This window comes from Durio zibethinus, chromosome 16, assembly GCF_047325235.1.
Source record: "Durio zibethinus cultivar Kanyao isolate XHJ-2024 chromosome 16, ASM4732523v1, whole genome shotgun sequence".
NCBI classification, from domain to species: domain Eukaryota; kingdom Viridiplantae; phylum Streptophyta; class Magnoliopsida; order Malvales; family Malvaceae; genus Durio; species Durio zibethinus.
The window spans coordinates 19,240,606-19,252,722 of record NC_143177.1 but is presented as its reverse complement, the minus strand read 5'-3'; the positions used below and the strand labels follow the sequence as shown (position 1 = coordinate 19,252,722).

General features: G+C 29.9%; 1 pseudogene; it reads right to left on the bottom strand.

Moving 5' to 3' along the window:
- Nucleotides 1-4,721: 4,721 nt before the first annotated feature.
- On the bottom strand, nt 4,722-5,279 carry LOC111298621 (calcium-binding protein KRP1 pseudogene; annotated as a pseudogene).
- Nucleotides 5,280-12,117: the final 6,838 nt, after the last annotated feature.

Here is a 12,117-nt window from a genome sequence, read left to right as displayed (position 1 = left end):
CTGTGTCTGATAGAGCTGCCAAGTCGACTACTCATATTGGTGCCATAGTCTGTAATAGTATTTCAATTACATATACCAACTGGCGATAAGTTTCTGATGATCTAAAAGATAGTATATGGCAGTCAGCTATGGTATGTTTATTCAACTATTTCATAAAATTTGTTAAATGATTATTTAATTAAAATTTAATGTGTTCATACTAATTGTGTTAAATTATTTAGGAACGGTTCAACGTCCTAATTGACTATAAAAGGATTGTATTGCAATCTGTTAGGAAAACATTCAGAGACTTTAAAAGTAGATTGACAACCCAATATATTTTATCACTCACTGATCAAGGTGATGTATTGGTTGTTCCACCAACGTCATATGCAGATGTAATAAGTGTTGAAGATTGAAGAAATTTTGTTCGAGATCAACTATCAGAAGATTTCTCAATAGGCAAACCCATTAACAAAAAAATTGTTTATAAGATTTTATGCAATATATTTGATATTTTCATAAGTGATTGACGTAATTTCTTTCTTTTGTAAAAAAAAAAAAAATCGAAAGAACATTCAGGCCAAATAAATATATCACCATCAAACAACGAGAAAAGGATATACAAATGTGAAGTATGAGCTTGTAAGTATTCGCACACTTGGGTTATACTCATAAATGAATATTTATGAACATTTATTTCATAGATTCTGATTCTTATATTATGAAAATTTATTAGAAATCAGCGAGCTCTAGCACCGAAGTTTTTAGATGAGATATCTAAAAATAAGGATATCTGTAAAAAGATGGATCTTTTGCAGATGAAGCAACCAAAAAATTAGCTAAAAAGATTATATGTATAACTACTTGTTTAATGTCATGTATGATTGACATTGTGATTGTATGCATGACTCTATACTAGCTTGTATAGATTTGTTGTTACAGCCCATCTTATTATTGTCTTTCAAAATGATTATACTACTAAAGTTAAATCTGGTGAATTGGTAACTCAGTATAGTAAAGATCCATTGTCTTTACATTATGAGCTAAAGAAAGGCCTGGTCGAGTTCGTGGGGTTGGTAAATTTGTGTTGCCAACAAAATTTTTTAGTAATCAACCCAAAACCCCTCAAATGACAAATGCACAATATGAAGCAATCATTGAGCAACAACAACAATGACTTGATGATCAGGAGTAACGCCTTAATAAACAATAGCAAAGACTCACTACTTTAGAGGCCATGTTGGCAACAACGCAGCATAGCATACCTGTAGGGCAATCGGATAGCATCATCTACATAGGACAAGCTTTCGTTGAAAGTCAGACAGGGAACTCAACCTTTGCTACTAGCCATGAAGTATGATTTTGTTTATAAGTTTAAAATTAATTTGTTTATTATATTTATTGATTTAGTTTTAATACTTATATTTCATTATATATTGTAGCAAGATGTTGGGACTCAGAGTCTGACCCTTGCTCAGGCTATCATGAATGAGTTATCTAATTATTCACTCAATCATTTATCTAGAAAAAATTGCATAACCATTGAGTTTGAGGAAGGGTTATTTGATAAACCATCGTTTTCTTACATTGGTGTGGACGAAGTTAAAGAATTTTGTGAACTGGATGAAATATCAGCTGTTGATATTGTTGCTTATATGAGGTTAGCTTATAAATACAAACATACAAACTCAATATGTATTAATCTATATTACAGTGTATTACTAACTAGTATTATTAATCGTTATCATACAGCTTTCTATATAGAGAGAGGTCAAGGTAAGACAAATAACCCACAGATTTAGATTTGTTGACCCCAACTTCATTAGTGAACAGAGTGGCACAGTTGCTTTTCGTGCTAATCATGTGATTGATTGCATAAAAAAATCGATTGATTATTATTTGCTCCTGTATAATGCACAATAAGTTATATTTATACAAATAATTATTTCAACCTCACTCAAATTTGATATGATGCCTAATCTCAGTATATCATTCTTATTATTTTACAGTCGTCATTGGCAGCTAATTGTGATTGATACCAAATCTTTGATGCCATATTTACTTAATTCAGCTCAACTAAGGGCAATGCCTAACCCCGAAATTCAAACTTTTATAAAGAGACATTACATGTTATTATATTATATATCTCCTGTTTCTTCATAAGTAATTTTATTTATGTATTAAGTAATTTTTTTCTTTTCAATTTAGGGTAATATCTGCATTTGATAAGAAGGCAAAGAAAAAAATGGGTGTCATATTAGTAAATGTGAAATTTATTCTTTTATACTGAGTTTGTATAGATAAATATTTCTTAAACCCACTAAATTTAATTTTCAAGTATCTCATCAACTCGGATATACTGAATGTGGATATTATATCCTTCGTTTTATGCGAGATATAGTTTTATATGATTTTATGACCAAACTATTCAAGGTTAGTATAAATTTCATAAAGTCATTATATCTTCAAAAAAAATTAGCTAAATTATGTTCTCATTTATTAACATATACTTCTGATATTTTTTTTAGTGGGAGAGTAAAAAAAACTTCATGGTAGAGGAACTTGATAAAGTTTGTCAAGAGTGGTGTGAGCATGTATTATCATTTATTGATAAATATTGAGGTCAGACATTGTTGGTTGAATGTAAATATATGAGAATAATTTTTTATAATGTTTTTAATATGCCGTGTTGAATGGATAATTAAAGTTTGTAGATTGGGGTATTGCTTTAATATTATTGGTATATATTTGTTTTATATGAATACACATATATTAAGTATGATTATTGGAGAAAAGCATATTAATATGGCAACGTTATCAATTTTAAATTCAGATATATGGTCAATTTATTGAAATACAATAATGTTCATAACGTAATTTTTAAAAAGTAATTCATAGTATTACATATATAAACCAAATATTTTCTGGGCATAAACCTACAACTAACTTCAAATATTTTCTTGGTATAAACCTATAACTGACTTCACATATATAATTAAATCAAAGTTTTTTTTATGGGATTACTAAAGGCATTTTTAGTCAGAAAATGCCTTGAATATTCCCTAACAAAATGTTATTAAAGGCATTTTTGACTAAAGCCACCTTCAATAATCCCTCATAAAAATTTATTATATGGATTATTAAAGGCATTTTGGGCTAAAAATACCTTCAAGAATCTGTTTCAATTTTTTTGTATGAATTATTGAAGGTGTTTTTTATCAAAACCGCCTTTAATAATCTCTTATAAAAAGTTTATTGATTGAATTATTAAATGCACTTTTGGTCAAAAATGCCTTTAAGAATCCATTCCAAATTTTTTCTATGGATTATTGAAAGTATTTTTCTGTCAAAAACACCTTTAATATTCTCTCTCCAAAATTTTTTAAATGGATTAGTGAAGGTGTTTTTGCTCAGAAAACGCCTAGAATAATCCCTTACAAATAATTCCTTCAAAAACTCAAAAAAAGCTAAAGGGAGGGATTGAACCTATGACCTTATGGTTAATAACTGTATGATCCTTAAATTTTGATAAGATATTTATTGAAGGTGTTTTTTACCAAAAACACCTTCAATAATCCTTTACAATTTTTTAGTGAAATTATAAAAAGTATTTCTTGCAGAAAATGCTTTCAATAATAGCTTACATTTTTTTATGAGGAGATTATTCGATGCGTTGTCTACCAAAAATGTATTCAGTAATCTCTTATCCATTTTTTTATGTGATTATTCAAAGCATTTTTTGTCAAAAACACTTTCAGTAATCACTTCAATTTTTTAAAGATAATTATTCAAGGTGTTTTAGTTAATAAACGCCACTAATTTATCTTGAATGGTGTTTATAAGTAAAAACACCGCTATTTAAATATTTAATAGTATTTTAATAATAAACATCTTAAGTTTTATAAAAATACATAAGCTAACGGTATTTGTAAATAAAATGCTGTCACAAAACTATCACTAATCTTCTATTTTCTTATAATGTCAATACTAATCTTAACAAATAAAATGAATCAATAAAATTTTTTAGACTTTGTATAAAATGCATATAATTTTAAAATATTTTTGGTCTTAAAGGGAACTTGAGCACCTACTATGCACATGAGTCTCCGCCCTGTAAGTTTTGATATGGTTGTTTTCTAAGGATCTAGCTGGTATTTGAAAGACAATGTGTGACAGTACAATTTGTGGAAAAAAAAAATAGGCCTATAGTACTAGGCCCTTTATCTTTTAACTTCATTGTTTCTTCTTTCCTTTAAAATTAGGCTTTAAAAAGTTAAAAGCCCTACGTCTAAATCCCAGTGGACTTTTTAATTAAATAAAAAAAATTTATATTTAATATATTTTTAATGTATAAATTTTATATATTATCAATAAATAAAATTATAATAATTTATTAATAAATAAATATTAATTTTTAAAATAAATATATATAAATTAAAATAATTTATTTATTAATGAGATATTATCGTTAAATTCATCTTATTAATAAATTGTCATCGTTTGATTTATTGATAAAATATAAAATTTATATATTAATAAGAAATTTTTAATTTTTAAATCAATTGTAAAAACTTAAAAAAAAAAAGAAAAAAAGAAAATAGTGGCTTATAAACAGTTGGTTCCAAATGATTTCTTTTTTCTTTTATTCGGATTTAAGTAGTTCTAGCTCTATCAAATATTACCTCCTGCCTAACTGTCCGATCAAGAAAAAAGATGGGAGAAAATTAAATAGGAGCCGGTTAAAAAAAATTATTATGCTATTATATGCCAAGGCAATTTATTATTCGATGATTGCCATATTAAACAAAGTAATGTTTGCTCAATGCCCCTTTTGTCATCTGTGAGAAAAATGAAAGACGAAAAGAAAGAAAAAAGGGGACAAAATAAAATCGCGTTAGAACCCAGCAGTGTTGAGCTCGTCTTCAAGAATCTCCTCGAGCAACAACTGTGACTCTTCCATCAATCCAGGGCTTAATCTGAACATCAGTACACAAAACTCCATCTCATTAAGAGCATCATCGCCATCGAGATCACCTTCTCTAATCATGCTCACAATCTCCTCGTCTCTTAAATCTTGCAATCGTAGGCTTGCCGCATTCATCTTCAAGCTCTCCAGTGTGATGACCCCCTTGTCCTTGTCCATCAACAGATTGAACCCATTACACAGCTCCCTAATCAGCCCTTCTCCGCCCAGCTTCTCCGCCATCACTGGCAATAAATCCTCGAAATCAAGACCTGTTTTACCAAACCCTGCCATTAATCTTAGGATGGATTGTGTAACTTGCTGACTATGATCTCCAAAGAAAGTTGTTATATTTTGAGATGTGTAGGGGTATTTTAAGCGGGCAATATATATACAAGGGAGACGAGCTGTCGGAGTTTTTTCTTGGAAGGTGGATGGATTTAAGTTTTCCCTATGTACGACAGCAAAGGAACACGGCTTTATTGCGGGTCGACTTTGATTCCTGCAGTCTGGAGCAGCCTGTGTTTCGGAGAAGTTGTTGTCAAACGTCAAGGGTGCTTTTTTTTTTTTTTTTTTTGAATTTTTTAATGTGTGCTATTTCTCCTTTGTTTGCTATTTCTCCTTTTGACTTGAAAATAATCTGACAGGGAAAATAGTTGTACGAAGGAAGCTTCTTTGATAAGACCATTAAAAATGTTAATGTTTTAGATAAAATCAAGCCTTGATACTAAGTTTGAAAAGTAGGAAATCGTCCTCAAGTTTAGTCCTCAAATTTAGTGGTTAAAATCCTTTGTTTAAAGAGACATCAAAATTTTAATTTTAAATTATTTTTTTTATGTGTATTAAAATTTTACTTTTTTAATATAACAAAAAAAAAAGTAAAAATTTTATATTTAATAGAATTAAAAATTTACATAAGTTTTCTATTTATATGCATTCTCATTATTTAAAGATAGTACCTTGTAAGATATTGTATATTTGAATGATTAAAATATTAAAAAAATTTATAAATTTTATTGTTTTATTTAAATAAATATTTGTACTTTTATTATATTTAAATATATTTTTATTTCAAACAAAATATTAATTTATGTTAAAAATTTATTTAAATACAAATTAAATATTAATGATTTATTTATATACAAATTAAAGTTGAAGGATTTATTTAAATGTAAAGTATATCTCAATGACTTAATTTGGTGCAATAAAAGTATTGTTCTTATCTAAGTACAATGATAGTTTTTTTTCTTTTGTTTTGGCCTATTTTAATTATAATATCATAATTCCTAATATTATGTTTAACTACATAATTACATAATCTTAGATTAGATGGGTAATTTAAGGCTAAAAACTTAATAGTTAAGTACATGAATTTCTTCTTGATAATTTTTTGCCTTTTTTTTTTAATTTTTTGGAAAAGATGGGTGATATTTCATAAAGAATGATGATCTTCTTCTTGGTTTTTTCCAGGAAAATTGGTTGCAAGTTGCAATTGAGAAATACCCAATCCCTTTTTCACATCAAGAATGCATGTATGTTCATCCACGAGAGACAATCAATAACAGAGATGAATTGGAATTATATAAAAATATATAAACATGGATTAAATATTTAAATATAAATTGAAGCTTGCATTGGTGGTACTGATGCAGAGAAAGTTCATGAACTCATGCCTACTTATCCAAATCAATCTTTCCGTCGAGGAACATACCTTCTTCATATACTTTTTCCCTAATCATTTTTTTTTCACGAGAAGAAAGTGCATCACTACATTGCATTTGTTCTTCAAAAATCCATTTCATGATTTGATTTTTGGGATTTTCAGTACAAATTGCAACAAACAAGAAAATGTCATAAAGTTACAGTTGCGTAAAATTGGTGAACATAAGATGTAAGATTGTGTGAATGCAATGGAAATCTTTTTGGAACATTCCTTAATTGATAAAAGCTAAATATCCGATGCAAAAGCTTTCACGTTTCCAACAATCGGAAGTAAGCTTGTGTGAATACGTATAACATTGAAAGTTTAATCAACAAATTAAACATGGTAGAAGCAAACGCATGACACTTGGTTCCTTTCAGTGAAGGCAAAGAGAGGAAAAAATGACTTGAAAATCAAGGAAAGTAGCAATGAATGAACCCGCACTCCCCACGAACTTTTACGTGAATTGGACGCGTGTAAGCTAAAAGAATTTCTTGTACCTATCAAGAGTCAACACCATTTTTTCAAATAAACAAAGTTAATGCACGAATGACAAAACACACGGTGCTTACCTTCTTGGTGGACGGAGCTCTTTGATTTTGAGACTTCTCAGTCATCATTTTGGCAATTTTGGTGAATGTGATAATCAAAATTAGTGGCTACGTACCATTCAAACTGATATTGTCAAATGAGGAAGAAGATATAAAAATATGAATGCTAAAATTTAAAATTTTGATAAAAATTATATATAAATTTGATAAAATTAATAAAATATATTTCTTATTTAATATATGAATTATTATACAATAATTTTTATATTTATGCATATTTAACACCAAACAACGTAACATATACCAGAATGACTAGATTTTTTTTCCTCCTTTTTCACCCCAAGCCGGCCAAGCACTCTCATTTGCATTGTCGAATTTAGTTTTTCTCACTTGACTGTTGGGCCAATGCCTGTTTGTCATTGACAGTCAATGGCAAGCTTACCAGTCGGAACTTTTATATAAGCCCAAGACCCTAGTTGTAGACTTTTGGTGGTAGAATGCCCAAAGCCCAAATTCCAGTGTTAAATTCAACATTTAATTCTTGGACAACATATTCGCCGTTAACATATGCTAGTAAATCTTTGGCCAAAAAAAACCTAAGCTCGTAAATAAAAATGGAATATCTAATAATGCCAAAATTCAAATGGTTTTTTTAACAATGAATTTGGAGCATGTTCTTTTGTTTTTTAGGTGAGATATGGAGCAGCAAATTCAGTTTGCCTAACCTTTTAAGAGTCTCCTACTAGTAAGCATGGTCAAGTTTCCACGACGATTGAAAGGACTGATTCTCTGTTTTCTTGATTTTTTTCCCTGAATTTTTTATTTCAGAATCCCAGAGTCCGAAAGGGCTAAAATCTGGGATTAAGAACACCCAACACTTAAGCCAGGGGCCTGCCTGGAATTGGTGCCCTTTGCTGCTAATCCCTTTCCATTGCTAGGAATTAGATAGGTTTCCGTGTCACCTGACATACAATCAGGAATACAATGTTTGGCTGGCAGCAAAAATGTTGTTTGGAGCTTAGAATTTATGTAATATTCTTGAAGAAATAGGCAATTCTGGAGCAGAAACTGCCAAATGCAGTTTATGTTCAAACAAAATCAAGCACAACAATTGCAAAATTGCCGGCAGTCTGAAATATCAAATGATATGCAGTTAGAAGATAGGAGAAAAAAGAAGACAAAATTTGCTTCTTATACTTGTAGATGTAGAAATGACATTTTCTGAGCTTTGTACTATCTATCATTTTCCAAAATAACAGTTAGCTCATTTTGCTAAAAAGTCACTGGGTTGCTAGATGAAGAAGCTCGGCTAGAAGGGCTTCGCCTTGCTACAAAGGCCGGTTGTTTTTGAGCTGGAAGATATGCTTTTTCGCTGCTAACATGAAAACTACCTGTGACATGGTTGGACGATCAGTCGGGTTTTCTTGTACGCACAAGAGCCCAAAATTTAGACACTTTCGAAGTTCGTTTGCATTGCAACTCTCATGCAGTGTCTGCTCCAACAAATCTAATACCCTGTCTGCCTTTCACAAATGCCACGCCTTGGGACAGTTGTACAATGGCAATTGGCACTAGGTAGAGAATAAGATCAGTATGTTAAAAGGGAAGGAGAGAAAAGCAGACCATTACTTACCTAGTCGAGAAGGCTCAAAGACTGTTCAGGCTGGTAAAATCTGGTGTCCCTCTTTGCAGTGATGATCTCAATTACAACAACACCAAAGCTAAAGACATCTGATTTGAAGGAATCTAAGCTTTTATTAGGCATATACTCAGAGTAACATCTTTTCATCTCCAGCAACACAATAGCCTAAAAGTCTTAACAAGATTTCGATGTTGAAGCCTTGCAGCACGACCTCATTTTTGAATCCCTCTAAGCCTTGTCCTGAACCACTTGATAGCCTCTTTACAGCAATTTCTTCCCCTCCTGGAAAGTTACCCTGGTAGTAAATTCCCGTTTTCAGCATTCGTTTTTAACCGAACAAGATTAGAAAGATGGATTTTAAAGAGTAGTAGAATCCTATCACGTTGTTAACAGGCCCAAATCCCCCTTGCCCTGGATTATTTGCATTTGAGAAGTTTTTTTTTTGTAGCATCTAGAATACTTTCAAAAATGAAAAAAAAAATGTACCTCTATGCCATCTGTATCATCTACTTTAAACCGTTCTGAATCTATTAGGTCTTTGACATGTGTTTCACTGTCATACAAGTGAAGTGCAGAATTTCTTTGAATGTTTACCCATATCTCAGTCAATGATGGATTGGAATATAATTTAGGTTCACTGATAATATATATATATATATATATATATATATATACACAAAATTATTGACGGATCTATCAATTGCAGAAAAAGTGCTAATGAAATCATTTTGAAAGTGTTTTTTTCTTATTTTTCAATGTTTGGAGCGCTCGTGAAAGAAATTTGGAAGATTTAGAAAAAATTTTCTTCTGATTTTTCCAACTTTGAGATGTCCTTAAATACGTTAGTTCAAAAGGTAGATTCCCCTCTGATCCCTGTATTTCAAATGTACCTTACCTCTTGTAAGCAAATGGAAAACCCCTAAATTTTGTGATTCATTTTCTGATAAAAAAAGAGGTGCTATTACCTTCTCCCTCAGTTTTACCCTCTGCAAGGAAACATAAACAATGGTGCTTGACAGAATGGCTAGAACAACTGCCCTAAGAAAAATTATTACAAGGGGTCAGAGATAAAGCCTTCTTTCTGGTTGAAGACTTGACACTGTCTTTCTCCATGGCCACTGTCTGCAGGATCATAGAATGACCCTTTTGACATGTAGACTTGAAAGTTAAATGTACATAACTCAGTCTCTGCGTCTTTGGCAAGCAAATTCATACAGTGCCATTAGATGATAACAAGTAAATAGTAATAAAAATTATTTTTTATTTTAAGTAATTAATTATTGTTAATAGTGCCTAAAAAACTATTCTAAAGTTTAATTTTAAAAAATTATACAAAATATATGCTTAAATTTTTCTAAAAAATTAAAAAAATTTTCAAGTTAAAAATATATAAAATTAATATACATCATTAATCATCTAAATTAATGTGAATTTTAATCTAAAGAATGAGAAAATGGAATAATTGGAATTGGATGACTTAGCCAATGTCTTCTGATCTCATGTGGATTTAGAGCTAAACTGTGTTTTCCTTATCCTATTTTATGACATCATTTTTGTTTTCTTTTTGAAAAAAATTTAGTGGAATCTATTCATTTTCAAAGTTAAAACATATCATAGTTTTAATTAACAACTTACAAATGATTGATTTCTATAAATTATTGACAGTACAAATAAAAATTATGATTTCTATAAATTATTGACTGTACAAATAAAAATTAATCATGTTTATAAATACAATGATCCTCGAAAATCAACTATGAAATCCGCTGGCTTCCAAAAGAACATTGCTATCACATAAACGGTGATAAGAAAAGGCATCAACTGTATTTAATCGGCGATATTATGCTAGGTTAATGCAATTGATTACTGTCCACAGAGTGTAAAGTCCAATAGTTTTATCGGCACCAAAATAGTCAAATCTTATCCCCCTGTCAACAAAGATAGCTGAAAATAACGAGAACATGGCCGAAATTGCGAGACCCAATCGTACACATAATGAATATCAAAATCAAGAGCAAGCCACGCGAGTAAGCTCTGGCTCTGCGCTTGATAAAGTCAAGGGAGAAGAATCCAAAGGCCCAACCGACTCCACGTGACCGCAACGTCACCGTCTAACAAAAATAAAGAAAAAAAAATCTTCCTTCGCACAGCTAATGCAACTAACCGAGGAAACAGAGCCAAAGGGCCGAAGCGGAAGGGAGGGGAGGGGAGGCTGGTGGTGCTAATGATATACACAAGTCACAGAAGCTAGTGTTCCCTTTCGTTCCAACACCTGGCAGTAGTCGCACCACAGCCTGTCTTTCTGCTCCACTTCACTCAAAACCTTACAACGCCACTTAAGAATCGATAAAATTAAAAATCAATTTAAAATTTAATATTAGATTTAGTTTGAATTTTTTTTATTCTATTCGAATTTAATTTATATTTTAAATATTATTAACGTTTAATTAAATTTTAGATTAAAAATAAAAAAATTAAATCGAATTAAATTATATATTTTTATTAATTTTTATTTTTTAAAAATTTTTATAAAATAAAAATAATTATTTTATATTTAAATTTATTTAAATATACTAAAATAATATATAAAAAATAAATTTAAAAAATTTATAAACTAAATGAAATCAAACTAATAAAATCTAATTTGATTTATACAAAAATTCAATTCAAATTTAAATCAAATTTTAATAATTTATAATTTTATACATTATTCAAAAATATCATACCAAACCATTATCGTTTCTACCTCTTAATCCACCGTGCCTTTCCGTGTTCTTTCTTGAACTGCCACTTCAAATTATATGTTTGCTCCCTTTCTTTTCCTTTTTTAATATTTATTTTTAATTAATATTAAATTAAAATTTGAAACACTCCTTCCTTTACCTACATGAAAGAAGATAAAATAATGGAAGTTACTTAGACAATGGGTGATTAGTTTTTATTTTGTTCAAATTGAAATTCGTGTGTAACAAAAAAAAAGATATAAATATATATGTTTATAATATTTAGTCAAATACTTTATATATAATATTCTATAAAATATTATCTATATATAACAAATAATAATAAAGAATAAAAGTGCAGCGTGAAAAAGTATTTTCATTTACCTAGAACTCGTATAAATTAAGAAAATAATTAATTAAATATGTTTTATAAACACTACATCATGCGAGTGGTGGTGCTTGGGTGGTTAACTGCGGGCAGGATTAAAGGCAATTTTGTAATTGTACGCAAAAGCAAGGATGTTCTTATAAGCCACTGCAAGTTGTTCGATTCT